Raw genomic sequence first — 20,356 nt, 5'->3', positions numbered from 1 at the left:
CTACTCATTGTTTCTAGATTGGCCCACTTGGACCACGTGGAACTCCAGATGATGTTCTGCGAAGTACTTGAATGCAGTCTTGATGTTTGCCCCAAGTCTTAACTTACCCAGGTTAATCCTCATATTGGCATAGTCCTGGATCTACTCACCATCCTGGTTACCTGCCTCTGGATGTCCTTCGTATTATCAATGTCCTTTCTGAGATGTTGTCTCCAAAACTGAGTCAACAAGTATTTATTAGGTGCCTCCTATGTGCTCCAAACACTGTGCTGGGTGCTGGAGTTAGAAAGAAAGGCAAAAATTGTTTCCCAGCTTTCTGCTTCCCTTCTCATCTTGGATTTTCTCTTTGCTTCTGATTCTTCTTTCACAACATGACAAATGTGGAAATACGTTTAATATGTTGTACGTGTATAGCCTAAATTAGGTTACAATATTGTCTTGGGGAAGGGGTAGCAGAGGGAGAAAAATTTAGAATTCAAAATCTTATAAAAGTGAATGTTGAAAACTAAAAAAAGTATAAAGAATTTTTCTAAAAGAAAGAAAGGCAAAATAAAATAGCCACTGTTCTCCGAGCTAATGGTCTAATGGGGGAGAGACAAAATGCAAACACCTGTGTGCAAATGAGATACATAAAATTGAATAATTGGATAAATCGAACGTAATCTCAGAGGGAAGGTGCCAGCATTAAGGACTAGGAAAGGCTTCTTGCCAAAGGTGAGGTTTTAGCTGAGACTCTAAGGAAGTCAAAGAAACCAAGAGACACAGAGAATGAATGAGTGAATGAAGCATTTATTTTACATTTACTACATGCAAAGGACTGCTAAGTGATGAGGATGCAAACAGAAAAGATAGACCATGAGCTCAAGGAGCTCACATTCTAATGGGGAAAAGGAGGCATTTGGAAGATTTTAGCTGCAAGTCATATGGAAAAGATCCTATGCGTCTTAAGGTGCAGCAACAAATCAAATGGCAAGGCCACTTTGTTAATATCATTTACAATGATAAAATCACATCTGTTTCCGGTGTTGAACCATTTGGCAGTGGCAATGACTTGGGTGGCAAGAATTTTCTTTTCTGGGTCTTCAACAGATGTGACTGCAATACCTGCAGTTTCCAGGCTACATTTTCACATGGTTGCTTCCCAGGATGATGGTTGCAGGTATCAGTCTGGCTGCATTGCTTTCCCAAAGGCTTATGGGGTCAAGGTACTGAACCAGCTCTCATCTGGGAGGACATTGTGGTTAAGTTAGTGATGGTACTTTGATTTAGCTAGCTCATGCTCCAAGCTGTCTATCCCTCAGAGTGCCCCACTTCTTCAGCAAGGTTGACTTGCCTGCTATGTGGATGGGAGTTGGATGACAATTGGTGGGGATGACTAGTGCCATCTCCACAGATGATGACTGGGAGAGCTAGAAGTCACATAGGTGGTTTGAGAGAGGCTGCCACTCCTGAGGCTCTTGTGTTCATTTACCCTGTTAGCGGCAGTTGGTAGGCAGTTGTTGGTGATAAGGAAGGTGATCTCCTTCTCCACAAGGTTTTTCACCTCACTGATGAGGTAAAAAAACTTAGCAGGGATAAGTCAAAAGCAGGTCCAGTGGCTTTGAGGACATTCCTGTTCCCAAGGCTCTTAGATTTAAAGTCCTGATTTGTCTTCCAAGAAGTTTGGAAAGTTATGATAGAAATGAATTGTGGAGACCTTGGAATGCAAGAAACAGATTTTAACCTTTTACCCAGTAGACAATAGGAAGATTTTTGAGTAGAGGCATGACATGATGAGCTATATATGAGAAAGATTATTCTAGTAACACTATATAGGATAATCCTGGGAACTTCTTTCCTGGATGTTTGCCATTGGTACATTCAGCACATCATTAGTTAGTTAGTTAACCTTATAGAATATTCTCCTAACAGCTCCCAACTATACATTTCATTTTTCTCTTTTCGGCATCTTAACCCCAGTTTTATTATATTATCTGGAAATAAGAGCATTAAATTATACAAGTTAATAAAAAAGATGTCTTAAATTATTAGATCTGATTAAAACCCAAATGCATTGGCATAAAATAATACAAAAAATATTTTGTCTGCTTTCTTTTTAAAAAATTTTACATTACCATTTCGGATTATATCTCTTGCCCAGATTAAAAAGAGAAACTTTTTTTTAAAAAAGCAATTTAGTAAAACTAGCAAACATTTTAATGGTGTCTGGCAGTATATACAATATTCTATATCCATTGTTCCCCATATCTCCTTTCATCCTTTGAGTTCAATGGACTGACTTTTGCTTCAAAACATCTCATTTCAAGGTTATTCCTTTTTCAAGTTTTAGCCCACATCATTGGCCTATAGACTTCTAGCATAAAGTTATTTATTGAACTGCTGACATTTATAGCTGGAGTAATGTAATGACAGGTTACAGTTATTAATGCTAACTAAAATATATTTTCCCAAGAGGAGATAAAAAGCATTTGTTCTCATATTCTTTGTAAAATCTTTTTATATGCATCCTTTCTCCCTGAACCCCTCACCCACCCAGAATCCTTCACAATTGGCTTTTTTAAACTGATTATCTGAATGAATTTTTTTTTTCCATAGGACATATCCACCTTTCATAATACAGTCTGACAGATTTAAGAAATTGTGGTTTGAAAAGATAGCATGCATCTTTAAATGGCATCTAGGAAATGAGTTTGTAAAGTTTAAAATGGAAATTGTACATTTTAGTCTGTGAAGCAACTGCATTGTAGTAGATATTAAAAAACAGCACCACAGATGTCAAAATATGATATTTGAAACTATTATTTTAGGAAGAAACTACTGATTTAGGGCTTAGTGATTCAAAGGAACAAGCAAATAAAATATTTCCACATGTTCCTATAAATATCAGAACAATGGGACATATGTAAATGTACTTCCAATTTTAGTTAAAAACTATGAGTTAATACTAAGCAAAAAGGATATTTATAAAATCATCAATAGAAAAAAAAATTTCTTAAAGGCTCCATAAATGCCATGGAATCAATTAAAATGTTTCTAACATAAAACATTGAATTTTGTTTTGGGCATTCATATTTAATTTGGAAAATTAATGAAATAGTGATAATTTTATAGAGTCTATTGATTAATTTAAAAAATACTTTAAGATGTGACTGTATCATTGAGCCTCCATCTGGTAGCTCACACACGTTAGAATTTGAGGTTCACATGTCTTTTTCCTCACAGTAGTCCTCTGAGGTCAGTACAGCAAGTACTGTTCCCTTCCTTCCCTTCCCTTCAGTGAGCTGAGTGACTTGTCCCATGGCACACAGCTAGCGAGCAGAGGCAGCGAGATAATGTAGGATATGAGTGCTAGACTTGAAATCAGGAAAAATCTGACTTACTACATGGCTCCGACACTTGCTAGTTATATGTCTCAGAACAAATCACTTAACTTCTCTATTTCTACATCTGTAAGATGGGATTAATAATACTTACTGTAGTTGCTTCACGGGATTGCTGTGAGGAAAGTACTGTTCAAATCTTAAAACCTTATGTAATGGTGTATATTCATAGGCTCAAAGATCTAAAGATGGAAAGGGAAGAATCATAGAATTTGAGACTTGGAAGGGACCTCTGTGACTCTCTAGCCTAACTCATACATGAAAGGATGGGGTAGCTAGGTGGCTCAGTGGATAGAGTGCCGCTATTATAACATACCCAACAAGTGGTCATCCAGTCTCTGCTTAAAGACCTAGGGGAGAAGGAACACCCCTCTTCTCTACACAAGGCATTTTACCTTTTTACCAATTTTCCTTTTTGCTGTTTCCACGCATGTGTCCAAGTCCTTCCTGTGGGGTCAAATAGAGTAAGTCTTGTCATTCTTCTACAAGACAGCCTTTAAGACATACTTTAAGACAGTTCTCATATCCTATCTAAGGTTTCTTCTATCCAAACTAAACATATGTCATTCCTTCAACTGCTCCTCATATGTCATGGACTCAGGCCCGTTGACTATTTTGGGTGTTTTCCTCTGGACATTCTTCATCTCATCAGTGTCCTAAATCATGGTGCCTAGAACTGAACCCAATATTCTTACTAAAGCTTGATAAGAGCAGAAAAGAGGGAGAGCCTCACCTCTCTATTCCTAGAAAGAATAACAAATCCCTCTAAACAAGCTGAAGAGCATATTAGTTATTTTTGGCTGCGACATTATGCTACTGACTAATATGGTGCTTGTAATTCACTAAAATTCCAAGATCTTTTAGAAAAACTGCTATCTATCCATGCCTTATTCTTATCCTTGTGAATCTGGCTACTCTCAGCCACAGGAATAGAGGAAAAAGGCATTGAGGAGGTCAGTAACCCCATTCCACTCACCTATTGTCTGGAATATCTGGTCTATATTGATGAGGTCAGAACATCAGAAACAACTGTAATGAGAGTGATAGGAAGGATGATTTTGTTCAGTTGCCTGTAGTCTACCATAAGCTTCCAGATGCCACTGGTTTTTCTCACTGACAACATAGAATATTGAAAAGAAAGTTGGCATAACAGAGTAACAAAGCATTCCTTTATCAATAGAAAAGAAATATCTCTAAAATGTTAATTATTTCTTCTTTTTTTTTACCATTCCACTTATTACCCTCCCTCTTACCCCTACCCTTGATTAAGCAAGTTTTTAAAATTAGTTTTAAATAAATATTAATTATTAATTTTATTTTATTAATTTTATTTTTTCATTTAAATTTTGAAAAATAAAGCCCTTAATGCATACATGCTCAGTCCAGCGAAACAAAGTTCAACATGTGTTTGTCCAAAAATATTGCTCTTTTTCTGCATGCTCACTTCTCTGGAAGGAAGGAAATGACATCTTTTATCTTCATTCTTTTGGACCTTCATTTTTACCATTTTGGCGCTCAGAGTTTCAAAGTCCAATTTGTTTTTCTCTATAATAATATATGACATATTCTCTCAGTTTCATTTTCTTATCTTTTTGCTCTCATTTGCAGTTCTAGCACTGTTAAATAGTAGTGATGATAATGGACATCTTGACTTTACATTAGATCTTACTGAAAAAACCTTTAACTTTTCTCCAATACATAATATTTTTTTCTTAGCTTTAGATAGATATTTATCATATCCAGGAAAAGTCCATTTATTTCTATGATTGCTAGAGTTTTAATAAAACAGGTATTGGATTTTGTGAAAAGTTTTTTCAGTATCTACTGATATGATCATGTAGTTTTCATCACATATTATTCATATGGTTTATTATATTTATAGTCTTTCTAATGTTGAAACAACTCTGAAGTCCAGGCAGAAGCCCAACGTGGTCTTAGAATATAATCTTGATAATATACAGCTGCAGCTTACTTGCTAATATTTGGTTACATTTTTTTCTGCATTGATATTCATTAAAGACATTTGTCTGTAGATTTCTTTGCATGCCTTTTCTCTTCCTGGTTTAGGTATAAGCACCATAACTGCAGCATAGAAATAAATGGAAAAGGTGTTTTTTACTATTGAAAATAAAGTTTATATAATAATAAAATTATTGTCCTTTGCATGTTGGTTAGAATGCAATTTGTAAACCTATCTGATCTAGCATTTCCCTCCTTTTGAAGCTTATTTATTGCTTGTTTAATTTCTTTTTCTGAGAAGAAATATCTTTTGAGCCCCACCTTTTCCCACTCCCAACCCTGGTGACTCAGTATTGTTTATCGTTAAATCCATGGGATGATTTAGGCTTTGATCCTGCCCATGATCACCTGTCTAGAGGTTGCTGAAAGATACCACCTAGAGCCCACAATAACTCTTCCACACTCTGTAGCTTTCTCTGAGTGGTTTGAATGGAGCCGAGATTTTAGAGAATACTTTAGACATTTGTGGGACTGAAGGACCCAAACTATTCCTGTTGCTGAATTTCCCTATACAGTCTTATTATCAGCTCCATAGACTTGCTATCAATTGCTTTCTTACCAAACCTGTTTCAGGAGCCACATGCACCGAATGTGTTCTCACATTCTGCCCACTTAGCAGGGTATAAGCTGTGTAATTCCTTCCCCTACCCCCATTCCCTGAACGCCTATTTGCACGGACAGCAGTATTGCCCAAGCCACAGCTGTCCCAAATTCCTGCTCAAATTTCACCAGTTAATCAGCCCACATTTGTATAGTTATGTGGCAGGTGAGACCTATAGCGGATGTCTGAAGCCCTTTGGGTAGGTTTCCACCCAGAACGTGGGATCTAATTGCCCATGAAGCATGCTGGTCATGGGGTGTAGCAGGTGTATGTGTGTGGTGGCCCCACATTAATACAATCTATCAAGTTTGTTTCCTTCAGGAACTTCACCTCTTTTCCAGGAGGTCCCCATCATGGAACCAGTTAAATGTGAATTCAGCTTTCTGGGGCCAGATATGAGTAACTCCTCATCTCAGCCACCTAAATAGAGTCAAAGGGCAGTCCCCATCTGGAGCCTCTAACTGATTTATTAAATCAGTAACAGTAATATCTCAGAGCTCCCTAAGTCTCTGAAGCTCTCCTGCAGTGTCTCAGCCCTGACTGCTCTCAGGAGAAATTTTCCAGTGATTCATCAGATTGCTCTTTGAACTTACAAGCTCACCAGTGCCTTGGCAGTGGCCTGCCCTCTCCTTCCTCCCTCCGTGGAGAAAATCACCCTTCTAGCAGAATGATAATAAGTGTGAAGCTCTTTCTTTTTTTCTTTCCTTCCTTCTTTCCTTCTTTCTTCCAACTGGTGAGAGTTCCTAAATCTCTTCCTCAATTTACTTTTATTCTTCCATATTATCCCTGATCTTAGTGAAACCTCTGGGTTTCATGGGAAAGTGAAAAGTATATTATATATACTTCTCCCGGTTGTGACCTGTTGGTCTCCACCTCCATCAGCAGAAGTCCCTTCATTTGTGTGGTTTCTAGATCCATTACATGCCTCTTGTCTTCATTGCACAGTGCTTCAAAGCTGAGAAGTTTATTTCCAGTTGCTGAATGAGCTGGGCCAATTACCTTCAAGTGATATTATGCTGATAGTCTGGCTTCTGCAAGATGGTCAACACTAACCAGAGAATGCTTGACTTTTGGGGGGGTGTGTGCATGTATGTGTGCATGCACATATGTGCATATGAGTGTCTGGGGCCTTTTTAAAAATCTTTCCTGGCAGCCTCCTCTGGCACTCAAAGACTTTATTAATCTATGTATGCAGCAGCCTGCATCGTGGAGAAGACTTCCTATATACCACCAACCAGAAAGGCATTTGCCCTAGGGTCTCCACAGGGCTGTATCCAGCTATCCAACCACCCACTCCTCTTCTTTGTAGTGACTTTCCCCTAATACAACATAGATATGAGTCATGAGGCCATCTTATCCCAAGATTATCAGCCACACCAAATGTTAGGGATAGCCCTAATGTCAGCACCTTGTTAGTTCAGGTTGAGATGAAATAAGGCATTCATAAAGGTCATTCAACAGTTGCTAAAAGACTTACTCTGCCTCACATAGAGAAAGTATAGTAGCATGTAGCTTGACCAGAAGTGCCCTACTCTCTCCATTTCCATGTGGAAAAGCATCTGGTCAGGGCAGGCTTTGGTGACTCACAAGATCTTGGGACATCTCTCTAAGTCTGAAGGGTCTGTTGTAAGTGTACGTGACTGTTTATGCCCTTGCATTCCCAGGAAGCAACACAGCCACAGGTTACTAGAAAGCTTCATTAAGGGGGATAGTGTTCCCAATCCCAAACAAGTCCAATACTTGTTGGCTTTTGGGGAAATCTAGCTTAACTCATGGAGGGGGAGCGGAGTAGGGGAGAACCTTGAGCAATATTGGTCTTATTGTTGACATTGCCTCTTTGTAAACTTTAGTATTCCTGACATTATTTTAATCTTTACTTTTTGAAATTTGCTTTCTCAAAATCTAAGGAATTATATTATACCCAGATTTTCTTTCCTCTATCCCAAATACTAGAATGATAATTCAAGGTTACCATCTTTCCTACCACAATGCCCTATTCCTTACCTTCTTAGAATTGGATGCAAAATAGAATTCTGGGAAGGGTGGTTTTGCACAATAAAATTATTAGTAAGTAAAATAGTTATTGGGTACTGTCCTATGGGACAAAGAGCTCCAGTATATGCCTAGATAATTTAAGCCTCCGTCACTAGTATACCATTCCTCAAAAGTCATTTCGTCCAATCCTCTCATTTTACAACTGAGGAAACTAAGGCCCAAGGAAGGTAAATGACTTTCTCAAGGTCACACAAGAAGTCATAGGCAGAGACAAGATTTGATCCTTCTAAGACTTGAACCTTCATCACTTTGTCTGCCCAAGGGGGTCCATGATGCCAAAATAATTAAGGACTTCTAAACTAGCTAAATTATAAGTTCCTTATGAACAATAAAATTATATTCTTCTCCACCTACACATGTGCACTTGGATGCTCACAAAATGATAAAAATATTCCATAAAAATATGAAAAGATATACTGGAATAATCCAAAGATAATGAAAAGTCTTCAGCCAACATATACGGAAACAGGGATTTGTATTGTGGAGTGAAGTAGGACAAAGGTCATCAACTCTATCTTGGGGCAGCAATTTGGTTGGTGGTGGAGGTTGGGGAGTAGGACAAAGAATACCAGCTTCATATATTCTACCATCTCCTTTCAGTCCCAGGATGATTGGCAGGGACCCACCCTGGAAACAAGAACTATGATAGTCCTTAAAAAGAATATTCCTATCAGAGCTAAAATGTAGATCACAGCTGAAAATGACAGATTTCTAACCAGGGATGGAATGAACTCCCCAAAGACCAGTAAGAAGGCATTTGTCTGGTGTCTTTCAAGTCTAATCAAAAAGACTTTAAGGGGGTGGAGCCAAGATGGCAGAGTAGAAAGACACACATACACATAGCTCCGAACCCACAACCCACAGAACGGCTAGAGGGGACCAACTCACGGTGAATTCTGCACCCAGAGGCCATGGAATATTGGAGCGAGGGAGATTTCTGTTCCGGAGAGACCTGCAAACCTCTCGCGGGGGGTCCTTCGCGCTGCGGACTGGGTGCCGGGACTGGGAGCAGAGGGCAGCCCTGCAGCGGCCGTGACACCGTGAGGAAAAGATCCGAGCGGGCTACGGGGACGGGATCTCCAGTGGCCACGCAGGTCCCTCCACCCACAGAGGGACCTGCAAACCTCTCGCAAAAGGTCCGTCGCGCTGCAGATGCGGAGCCCAGCCCACACCTGCGGTGGCCGCGGCTCCGAGAGGTACAGATCCGAGCAGGCTTCAGGGACGGGATCTCCAGTGGCGGCACAAGCCCCTCCACCCACAGGTGATGGGGGTCGGTGAGAGAGTCTCTTTGGTGGGTCGAGAGGGGAGTGGGGTGCCCCCATGGCTTGGGCCCCCTCCGGGAGATAGAAGCTGAGAGGCGGCGGCAGACAGGGGCTCCCCAAGCAGGCGGGAGCCTGGATCCATTGTAGAAGGTCTGTACATAAACCCCCTGAGGGAACTGAGCCTGAGAGGCGGCCCTGCCCTGACCTGACCACCTGAACTTAATCCTCACGCTGAATAGCAGCCCTGCCCCCGCCAAAAGCCCTAAGGCGGGAAGCAGCATTTGAATCTCAGTCCCCAAACGCTGGCTGGGAGGACCAGGAGGCGAGGTGGGTGTGAGGAGAATATTCAGAGGTCAAGTCACTGGCTGGGGAGAATGCCCAGAAAAGGGAAAAGAAATAAAACTATTGAAGGCTACTTTCTTGGAGAACAGACATTTCCTCCTTTCCTTTCTGATGAGGAAGAACAATGCTTACCATCAGGCAAAGACACAGAAATCATGGATTCTGTGTCCCAGCCCACCCAATGGGCTCAGGTCATGGAAAAGCTCAAAAAGAATTTTGAAAATCAAGTTAGAGAGGTGGAGGAAAAACTGGGAAGAGAAATGAGAGGGATGAAAGAGAAGCATGAAAAGCAGATCAGCTCCCTGCTAAAGGAGACCCAAAAAAATGTTGAAGAAATTAACACCTTGAAAACTAGCCTAACTCAATTGGCAAAAGAGGTTCAAAAAGCCAATGAGGAGAAGAATGCTTTCAAAAGCAGAATTAGCCAAATGGAAAAGGAGATTCAAAAGCTCACTGAAGAAAATAGTTCTTTCAAAACTAGAATGGCACAGATGGACGCTAAGGACTTTGTGAGAAAGACAGATATCACAGAACATAGCGAGAAGATTGGAAAAATGGAAGATAATGTGAAATATCTTATTGGAAAAACAACTGACCTGGAAAATAGATTCAGGAGAGACAATGTAAAAATTCTGGGACTACCTGAAAACCATGATCAAAAGAAGAGCCTAGACATCATCTTCCATGAAATTATCAAGGAAAACTGCCTTGAGATTCTAGAACCAGAGGGCAAAATAAATATTCAAGGAATCCACAGAACACCACCTGAAAGAGATCCAAAAAGAGAAACTCCTAGGAACACTGTGGCCAAATTCCAGAATTCCCAGGTGAAAGAGAAAATATTGCAAGCAGCTAGAAAGAAACAATTCAAATATTGTGGAAATACAATCAGGATAACACAAGATCTAGCACCCTCTACATTAAGGGATCGAAGGGAATGGAATAGGATATTCCAGAAGTCAAAGGAACTAGGACTAAAACCAAGAATCACCTACCCAGCAAAACTGAGTATGATACTTCAGGAGAAAAAATGGTCTTTCAATGAAATAGAGAATTTTCAAATTTTCTTGATGAAAAGACCAGAGCTGAAAAGAAAATTTGACTTTCAAACACAAGAATGAAGAGAACCATGAAAAGGTAAACAGCAAAGAGAAGTCATAAGGGACTTACTAAAGCTGAACTGTTTACATTCCTACATGGAAAGACAATATTTGTAACTCTTGAAACATTTCAGTATCTGGGTACTGGGTGGGAGTACACGCACACACATGCACACACGCACACATACATAGAGACAGAGTACACAGAGTGAATTGAAGAGGATGGGATCATATCTTAAAAAAAAATGTAATCAAGCAGTGAGAGAGAAATATTGGGAGGAGAAAGGGAGAAATTGAATGGGGCAAATTATCTCTCAAAAAAGAGGCAAGCAAAAGACTTATTAGTGGAGAGATAAAGAGGGGAGGCGAGAGAAAAACATGAGGTCTACTCTCATCACATTCCACTAAAGGAAAGAATCAAATGCACACTCATTTTGATAGGAAAACCTATCTCACAATACAGGAGAGTGGGGGACAAGGGCACAAGCAGGGTCGGGGGGAGGATAGAGGGGAGGGCATAGGGAGGAGAATGCAATCTGAGGTCGACACTCATGGGGAGGGAAAGGATCATAAGAGAATAGAAGTAATGGGGGACAGGATAGGATGGAGGGAAATATAGTTAGTCCTATACAACACAACTAGTATGGAAATCATTTGCAAAACTACACAGATTTGGCCTATATTGAATTGCTTGTCTTCCAAAGGGAAGGGGTGGAGAGGGAGGGAGCTAAAGAAGTTGGAACTCAAAGTGTTAGGATCAACTGTAATGTTCTTACCAATAGGAAATAAGAAATACAGGTTAAGGGGTAAAGAAAGCTATCTGGCCCTACAGGACAAAAGAGAAGACAGAGACAAGGGCAGGGAGGGAGGATAGAAGAGAGAGCAGATTGGTCACAGGGGCAATTAGAATGCTTGGGTTTGGGGGGGGAGGGGATAAAAGGGGAGAAAATTCGTAACCCAAAATTTTGTGAAAATAAATGTTAAAAGTTAAAAAAAAAAAAGACTTTAAAACAAAAAAGGAAAGGGGAGAAAAATGCCTGTGGACAGCCATCGAGCAAAAAACCACTGAAAGTACTAAGAATGATAGAAGAAAAATAGTAGTTGAGATCTGAGGTCCCAACACAAGGAAGCAAATTTGACCTCACCGGCATAACTGAGACTGATAGCATAACGTCTATGATTGAAATATGGCTCTGATTGGGTTTGTCTTATCAAAAGAAATAGGGTGGGTCAAAGGAGGAGTAATTGTGGTATATTAAGAAGACCTGGCAATGTGAACCAAAGGGAGACAGCATGACATCAGGCAAAGGGTCAACAGAGGAAGAAACAGAAATGCCTTTGTCATTGGAATGCATCACAGGCCACGTGTACAGAGAGAGAACTAGATGAGTTCAGGAAACAGCTTAAATGGCTGGCACAGAAACGTGATACAGTAGTTAAAGGGGATTTTAATTATCCAGACATCTGTTGGAACACTTTCTCTTCCAAAGCAAAGCAGCTTCTTGATTTGATAATTTTATCCTTTAAAAGGTGAAAGGACTAATGGGAAGATTCTGGACTGGATTCTACATATCCAAGCTTCCCCGCATTCTTAAAAATATCTCATTGGATCTCACCATCCCTGTTAGTTATTTTTCTGTCTGCTCCTCCTCCACCCTTCCTCAGCCAAATTCCTTAAAAGTCTATTACACTCAGTGCCTCCTTCTACTTTTCCTCTATACCATTTCTAAACCCTCTGCAGCCTGACATCATCCCTGCAATGAAACTGCTGTCTTGAAAATCACCAATCACATCTAATGACCTCCATTCTCATTGTTCTTGACCTCACTGATGCATTTGACTCTGTTGAATACCTTCTTCTCCTGGATACGTTTCTCATCTCTGGGTTTATCTAATACTAGTTATTGTTCAGTCATGTTTGAATCTTTGTGACCCTGTTTGGGGTTTCCTTGGCAAAGATACTGAAATGGTTTGCCGTTTCCCTCTCCAGCTCATTTTACAGATGAGGAAAGTGAGGCAAACAGAATTAAGTAACGTGTTCAGATTCACACAGCTAGTAGAGTCTGAGGTTGGATTTGAACTCAGGAAGATGAGTCTTGCTGACTCCAAGTGCAGCATTCTATCCATTGTACCATCTAGTTGCCCTTTTGTGATGCTACTCTCTCCAAATTCTCTGTTCTCTCTGTCAGTATCTTCCTTTTCCTTCTCTTCTTCCTCCTATTCCTCCTCTCTCTTTTCTTTTCCCATCTCCTCCCCACATGGCACATCCTTGTGGAGATGCATGGCAGGCAGTTAGAAATACAGGACTAGATTTCAGGACAGAGATTAAATCTGATAATGTAGTCATGGAATTCATTGCTTCTGAAGGAACTGGGCATCTTTATCCTGCAGAAAAGAAAATTGGGGTGGGAGTGCATCATAGCTATATTCAAGCATTTGAAGAGCTTTCATGTGGAGGAGAAGTTTAACTTGTTCTGTTTGACCCTAGAAAAGAGGAACAGGAACAAGGGATGAATTTTCTATCAGAGTTACCTAAAATAGAGATGGAGGCCTTGGGAGGTATACTGTGTTTTTCCTCTTGCTGAAAGTCTTCAAGTTGAATCTGGATGCCTATTTTCATGTATGTAAGAATGGAGATTACTTTCTGCTATCGTTTGAAATAAATGGCCAGGTGAGGTCCCATCCCAGTCTAGAAATTTTGTGATTCCGAGTCCTAGTGGTAGTATGAGTTCAGTTCAAAAGATAATGTGTAAGGACTTCTCTGGATGGTTATGACTGTAGTCTGAATCAGAAAAGAGCTGAAATACTCCTGAAAGCTTTCAGCTGAAAGAGCTCCTAGGTGGGAAGAGGCTACAAAGATAACAAAAGTCTAGAAGTTGAAATCAGAGAGTAGCTCAGTACCCTTATGATGTGACCGGAGGACATTGGTAGCTTTCCCACTGGGGAAAAGTGGGACCATGAGTGCAGAAGGGGAGTCATTTAATTGCTATGCTATTCATCATTTATCTTGTCATTTATTTTGTCATACTATTTAATTTGATGCCTTTTGCTTTGGAATAATGTGCCCTTTGGATGCCTGGTAATAGAACCACGTTGAGGAAGAATTGTGAATTTTGCGTAGATATTGACTCTCCACTGCACCTCAAACCCGGAATGGCTTTAATTGGATTACAAAATGTTATGTGTGGGTGGGTGACTTGATAGGGTACCTCTGGTTGGTACAAATATCATATTGTTATTTATGTGTTATAAAAGAAGATAAGGCAGAATGGTATAATAGTGATATGTCTTTGGAGACAAGAAAAAGACTGGCTTTGTGCCCCTAAACTGGTCGTTCAACCTCTGAGTATCCCTGACAGCTCTCCAAGACTATAAGTTACAATTCAATTGTCAGTCTTCATTTTCGACCAACCAACACACATTTGTTTATTAATTACCTATATGCCACCTAGTATCCTAAGTGCAAGGAATGCATAGATAGAAATACTCCCTGCCCTCAAGAACCTTGAAACATCATCAGGGAGATAACACGTACATATATAAGTATATGCAAAATTCATGCAAAGTAAATTTGTAGGAAAGGCACATAAAATTAGCTTGTTGGATCAGAAAAGATCTCATGTCAGAAGCAGTCTGAGCTGAGCTTTGAAGGAAATTAGTGGTTCTAAGAAAACAAGATGAGGAGAAATTGTATTATAGGGATGGAGATAGGATATAGAATGACACTAATGAGGAACAGTAAGAAGGCCAGTTTGCTTGAATGATAGGATGCATGAAAGAGAGTAATGTATAATAAATGGAAAAATATAGATAGGAGCCAGATTGTGAAAGTCTTCAAACAGCATAGAGAGGAATTTGCAATTGATCTTAGAAGGAGAAAAAGTTTCCTCAGCATGAGTTCCCTGCATGAACTTAATTATGAATTCAGACAAAAATAAGGATGAAATGGGCCTCAAATCATAGTATAAAGCAGGATTCATGAAAACAACCTGATAGCAGTTTGAAAAATAGAAGAGTAAATCAGTATAATAGAATAGATGAACAGCAAACCTAGAAGTAAATAAATACAGTAGTCTAGTAAGTTAAAAAATAATCTACTGGGGGGAAGAAATTCTCATTCAACAGGAACTATTGGGAACATTGGAAAATAGTTTGGCAGAAAATGGGCTTAGTTCAGCATTTTGCACCATATATTACAATAAAACTCAAAATGGTAAGTTTCGTGTGTGCGTGTGTGTGTGTGTGTGTGTGTGTGTGTGTGTGTGTGTGTGTGTAAAGATCACTACATAAAAAATTAGAAGAGGATGGAAGGAGGTTCCTTTCAAAAGTATGGCAAAGAGGAAAATTCTTGACCAACCACAAGAAAGAAAAAAACCCCCAAAATAAATGATTTTGATTATATAAAACTAAAAAGTTTTAGATTAATGAAGTAAATATCTTTAGAATAAAAAAATAAATTGAAAAACAGGAAAAGTTTTTTTGTGACAAACATAAAAGTATGATTTCTGAGATACAGAATTGATTTAAAAATACAAGACACACACATAAATATAAAAAAGTTTTGCCCATTGAAGATTTCTATCTCAGCAATGTATCATGATTCAGTCTTTCATTTTTAATGTTGTGAGATTTGTACATTCTACTCTTAGGCTACAGTGTATTTTTTTTCTGTGCTCTGAACAATAGGATTTCCTCATGGAGCTTTGTTAGTTTGTTAGTGCTAGTCTGTTCTATATATACTTCAGAAGTTGGAGGGAGCTTTTGCCTGTTCTTGTTAGTTGTTAGTTGAACCACTATTCAATTAGCAGTTTAGAATGACTGTTAGATTTCAAAGTATTTATTTCTCTTTACTGAGATGCAATATATTACCTACAAATGGAGGGATGGGAGGAAGAGAGAGAAAGAGAGAGAGAGAGAGACAGAGAGACAGAGACAGAGAGAGAGACAGAGAGAGACAGAGACAGAGAGACAGAGACAGAGACAGAGAGAGACAGAGAGACAGAGACAGAGAGAGACAGAGAGACAGAGACAGAGAGAGACAGAGAGACAGAGACAGAGAGACAGAGACAGAGAGACAGAGACAGAGAGAGAGACAGAGAGAGACAGAGACAGACTGAGACAGAGAGGGAGGGAGGGAGAGACAGACTGAGACTGAGACAGAGAAGATAGAGAGAGAAGAGAGAGAGAATGGGGAGGGAGACAAACAAATACAAAGAGAGAGAGGTATATAATGGAAAGAATTCTTATGGACCCGGATTTGAATCCCACTTCTACCACCTATGTGATCTTGAGCAAATCACAACCTCTTTGCACCAGTTTCCTCATTAGTAAAGTAGCAAATTCAGACTAGATAATCTCTGAAGCTCCTTCCAGCTTTAAATCTTATGACCCCTCAAATGATACATTGTTTCTTATGTGTATACATATTTTATATCTAGCTACTATGCCATTTTACTATTATACAAAATTAACTAGCAGATGTCCTCTTAAAATCTATAACTTTAAACATCTAATGCCTCCTTTTTCCTCTATATTGATCCGTTCTCACCATGCCTATTCTCTTTGCCAGCTTATCACCTTTACTCCCCAAGACTGTCTTAAAATGAGGTGGCAAAAACCCATTTAACTTCCCAAAGCTTCAGTTTTCTCACCTTTATGCTTGGGGTGTTGAGCTAGATGGCCTTTGAGCTCCCTTCCAACTCTAAATCTAGGATCCTGTCTCAGTTCTAGGTACAGAACTTTGATATTTAATGGGGATGCACCATAATTTGGATTAGTAAATGCTGTTCTAATATGTAATAATTGGCAATGGGTAGGACTTCCATGCTAGCTTCAAACTGGTGCCCACCAAGATAGTCAGAGCCCCTGATGTGCCCCTGGTAGTAGTAAATGTTCTAGGTATACTTCTTTTTCAGAGAAACCCACATAAATGAATGTCTGTGTGCCAGGCACTATCAGTACCATGGCCAGTACCTTGCTCTATCTTTTGCTGATGATAATTGTCCTTTACTTTATTCCCTAATAATTATTTTCTCTTGTTATCATTGGTGGAATTTATAGACCAGCTTTGGGTCATGGCTATCTGCCACATATTCCCAGTTCTGCCATATCTTTCAGTCAATAAGGGAGCAGTGAGGTTCCTGGATTGTGTTTGATTCATGTAGAAAAACAATGCATATCATTTTATTGATATTTCATACAAATATACAAATTAAACATTTGAAGTATAGATATTTCATATAAGATGACAACTTATGGTTTGTTCTCTATTGGGTTATTTTGTAATATTTGCTATTTTTAAAAATATGAAATAGACTTTTAAAAAATACCAGTCATCATTTAATTGAAAACTTTATTTTTGATGACTTTTCCTGGTAACAAAATTAGCTTTCTTTCCTGCAAAATAACATTCACCGCAAATTATCCCTCTACTCCACCCCAATATCCCAAAATGCTAGATCTGCTTCACATCAGCTTGGCGCTTTGTGTAAGAAACTTGAGTCAGATTTTTGCTTAATTAATGGGCACTGGGCTATTCTTTAGCTGAATTAGGCTGGATTCAGCCCAAGAGCTGTAGTATAAGCACCCCAGGGGATCTGGGTAAAACAAGTCTGAACATGAAATGTCAGTCGTTGTGATCAGATAATTTTCAAAACAAATTGAGTTTAAAATAGCTTCTAAGGTAATAAAAAAGACAAAAGTCAGGATCCTTGCTAGGGATCCATCATTCAGTAGCCCTGTTCTCACTCACACCCCATGCTGTCATTTCCCTTTGTGACTCTCTTGGCACACTCTCCCCATGTGGAGATGACTGGTAACTCAGAAACTTGTTATTCAGATATACTGCATTATACAGCATCTCACCAGGTTTTTTTGTCACAGCTTCCCAGTAATGGTACTGAGATATAGGGGAAGCACCAGGACAAAGAAGGTATCCCACTTGCCAATACATGCTCACACTTGTACTGGCTCTCTACATCCCTCTTGGAGATACAGACCCTGACCATAACACATACCACTTCTAGCCTCAATCCTCTCTCTTGCCTGTACGTAAGTTTACTTCTAATCCACACACTCTCCTTATTATGAACACAATCTACTCATTCTACTTAACAACACCTTCCCCCTCTCCCCCTAAAAAAAAACCCTGCCAGGGTTTTTAACACTCTTTTGCACATGCTAAAATAGCTATGCTTTACGTTAGGTGAGAAACAGGTGGCCACAGGCTGCATTGTGGTCTTCACCACTCCCTAGTGCTGTGGGAAACAGATTTAAATGTAATTGGGAAGTGTTTAACAAAATAGATAAAGATTCAACAGAGCATAGATAATATTGCATTTTAAAATAAGTCAACATGTAGCCCAAAGGGATTCTTATTGTGTCAGAAAACAGTTTACAGTTAAAAAAAAATTATTAAAGTGCATAGCAAAATAAACAACAGAGATGATTTTCCCTGCATACACACTGTACACATAAATACCCTTTGCCAGGTTATCAGACCATAAGAATGTCCCTTCTGGTTTAGTAGCCCCCAGTTCTATCCGACTTTGATCCCCCTGCTTTATGATACTGCTCCCTCTCCCACTCATTCATCACACTGGCTTGGTCATTTTTGATAGTTACATTAAGACCCTTTTTTTCATACATACCAGGCCTCTCATACAATGCCTAGGTATATTGTGATGCTTTCTGCATAGGCCCAGAGTATACAGGCAGCTGTGAGCAGCTGTGGAACTCCATTACCTTCAATGCACAGCTGTTCCCCTTTTGCTGGCATTCTTAGACTCTAACAAATCACAAGAACTTGGGCAGGAAATACAGTGATTTTTGACTGCTGGGGGGAAGTAGGACAAAGGTTGCCAGATCTGGAGTGGAAAAATTTGGTTGCTAGGGGAAAGCAGGGAGAAGGTTACTAGCTCTACCAACTCCACCCAAGCTTTCAGTCTTGCTCCCAAGATGATGTTACTGAACATAGATGGGGTACTGTCAACAGAATATTCTCAGCAAGGCTCTTCTCTGTTCCTTTGTAGATTTGCTGAACAGAGCTCTCAGGATGACTTTTCAGGGACCAAGTCCAGCATCCATGAGTTGCTGTTGTTTGCTCGTCATTCCCAAAGAGGACCAATTACATCAGGAGGGTGATGTCTTGACTTACAAGTGAATTGGATTTAAGTGAGGAAGGGCTGTGCAAAGTCATCAGCCTCACTCTCTCCTTCAGAGTCATCTGAGTCCACTGGAAAGACCTAGGTCGGGACAACTGGAGTAGGATAGCTGTTAAAAGGTATTTTTATGACCATAATTCAAATATATTAAATGGCAGCAGAATTCTTCAGTTCAAAAGGTGTAGACTACAATACTTAAGGGTTTCTCCAGATACTAGGCTTGGTTCTTGGTTCAGTTATAGATCTGAAGTTTACAACACAAAGGTGCTGAAATAACCCTTGGGGCTGTGAGCAAAAAGAACTGATATGCTCTTTCCCCTAAAGGGAGAAAGAAAAGACTACATGGCATCTGAAGCCCAAAAGATGGCAATAGAGAGTAGCAATAACTTAGAAATACTCAGTAGAGAGCAGCTCATGGGAAATACCAGAAGCTAAGCAAAGGACCTGAGATCAACAAAGTCGTTTACCTGAGAAGATTACCAAAGGACATTAGAGGCTTTTCAGGAGAACAAGCAGAGATATCAGAGCCATGAGTTCCTTTTCCTTTCAATGGTCTGATAATCAGCCAAAGGGTATTGTGTGCATGCAGGAGTGTGTGTGTGGGGGGGAAGTCATCATCATCATCATCATTTATTTTGCAATGTTATTTAATTAAATATCTTTTACTTTAAAGAATTTTTGATTAACTGATAAAAGAAATATGTTGGTAGGGGCTCATGAACTATGGTTTTGAGTCAAGGTTGCTTCATGATGTTCCTTAAGCAAGAAGTCTATTTATAAGGGAACAGAAATGATTCTAGGTGGCTGTGATGCTAGAAAAGATCTCAAAGTTTCTAAGTTCCAGTAGCTCTCACTTAGCAGACCACAAGCAATACTTTATCAAAACCACAGTGGTCTTTTTCCTTCTTAAATCTACTTATGGCACTTCTTCTGCTTGTCTTCTTTCCCCTTATCACAATCTAGCCTGCATGTATATACGTGAATAGATATAATGATGCCTTAATTAGATGATATGTTCCCTGATGCCATTTGTAATTTCTACATCCCCATTGCCTAGTTGTGGCTGCATGTAGTACATATTTATTATTTATTATATTTGTTGTTGACGAATGGCTGAATGAAAAGACATTTATTAAGGATTTGCTATTGTACTAGATGTACCATTTTTAAAAAGCATCAATCCAAAGATAACAAATGACATAATCCCTGCTCTCAAAGTACCTATAGTTTAATTAAGGGGGACTACAGCATGTAAATGGATAAATGTAATGAAAAATAGATTTTGTTGGGAGTGAAAAGACCAGGGTACTCTAGGAAAACTGCTGTAATCACAATCAGCAAGCATTTATTATGTACTGACTATGTGCTAGGCACTGAGGACACAAATACAATGAATGAAATAGTGTTGACTAACAAAGAGCTCTCATTTTAACAT

General features: G+C 39.4%; 1 long non-coding RNA gene across 2 annotated transcripts in view; it reads right to left on the bottom strand.

Annotated features, from left to right (window-relative positions):
- Positions 1-685: 685 nt before the first annotated feature.
- LOC140509918 (uncharacterized) overlaps positions 686-20,356 on the bottom strand; it is a 50,731-nt gene continuing 31,060 nt past the window's right edge. For both annotated transcript variants that reach the window (XR_011968993.1, XR_011968994.1), the window contains exons 2-4: positions 4,357-4,493; positions 3,776-3,827; positions 686-1,696 (exon numbers count right to left, since the gene is read on the bottom strand). This is a non-coding gene — a long non-coding RNA (uncharacterized lncRNA). The remainder of the gene's footprint in view (positions 1,697-3,775; positions 3,828-4,356; positions 4,494-20,356) is intronic.

The sequence above is a fragment of the Notamacropus eugenii genome, chromosome 6 (genome assembly GCF_028372415.1).
Source record: "Notamacropus eugenii isolate mMacEug1 chromosome 6, mMacEug1.pri_v2, whole genome shotgun sequence".
Classification (NCBI taxonomy): Eukaryota; Metazoa; Chordata; class Mammalia; order Diprotodontia; family Macropodidae; genus Notamacropus; species Notamacropus eugenii.
Note: the sequence above shows the minus strand (reverse complement) of the source record. Positions and strands in the feature narration are given on the sequence as shown.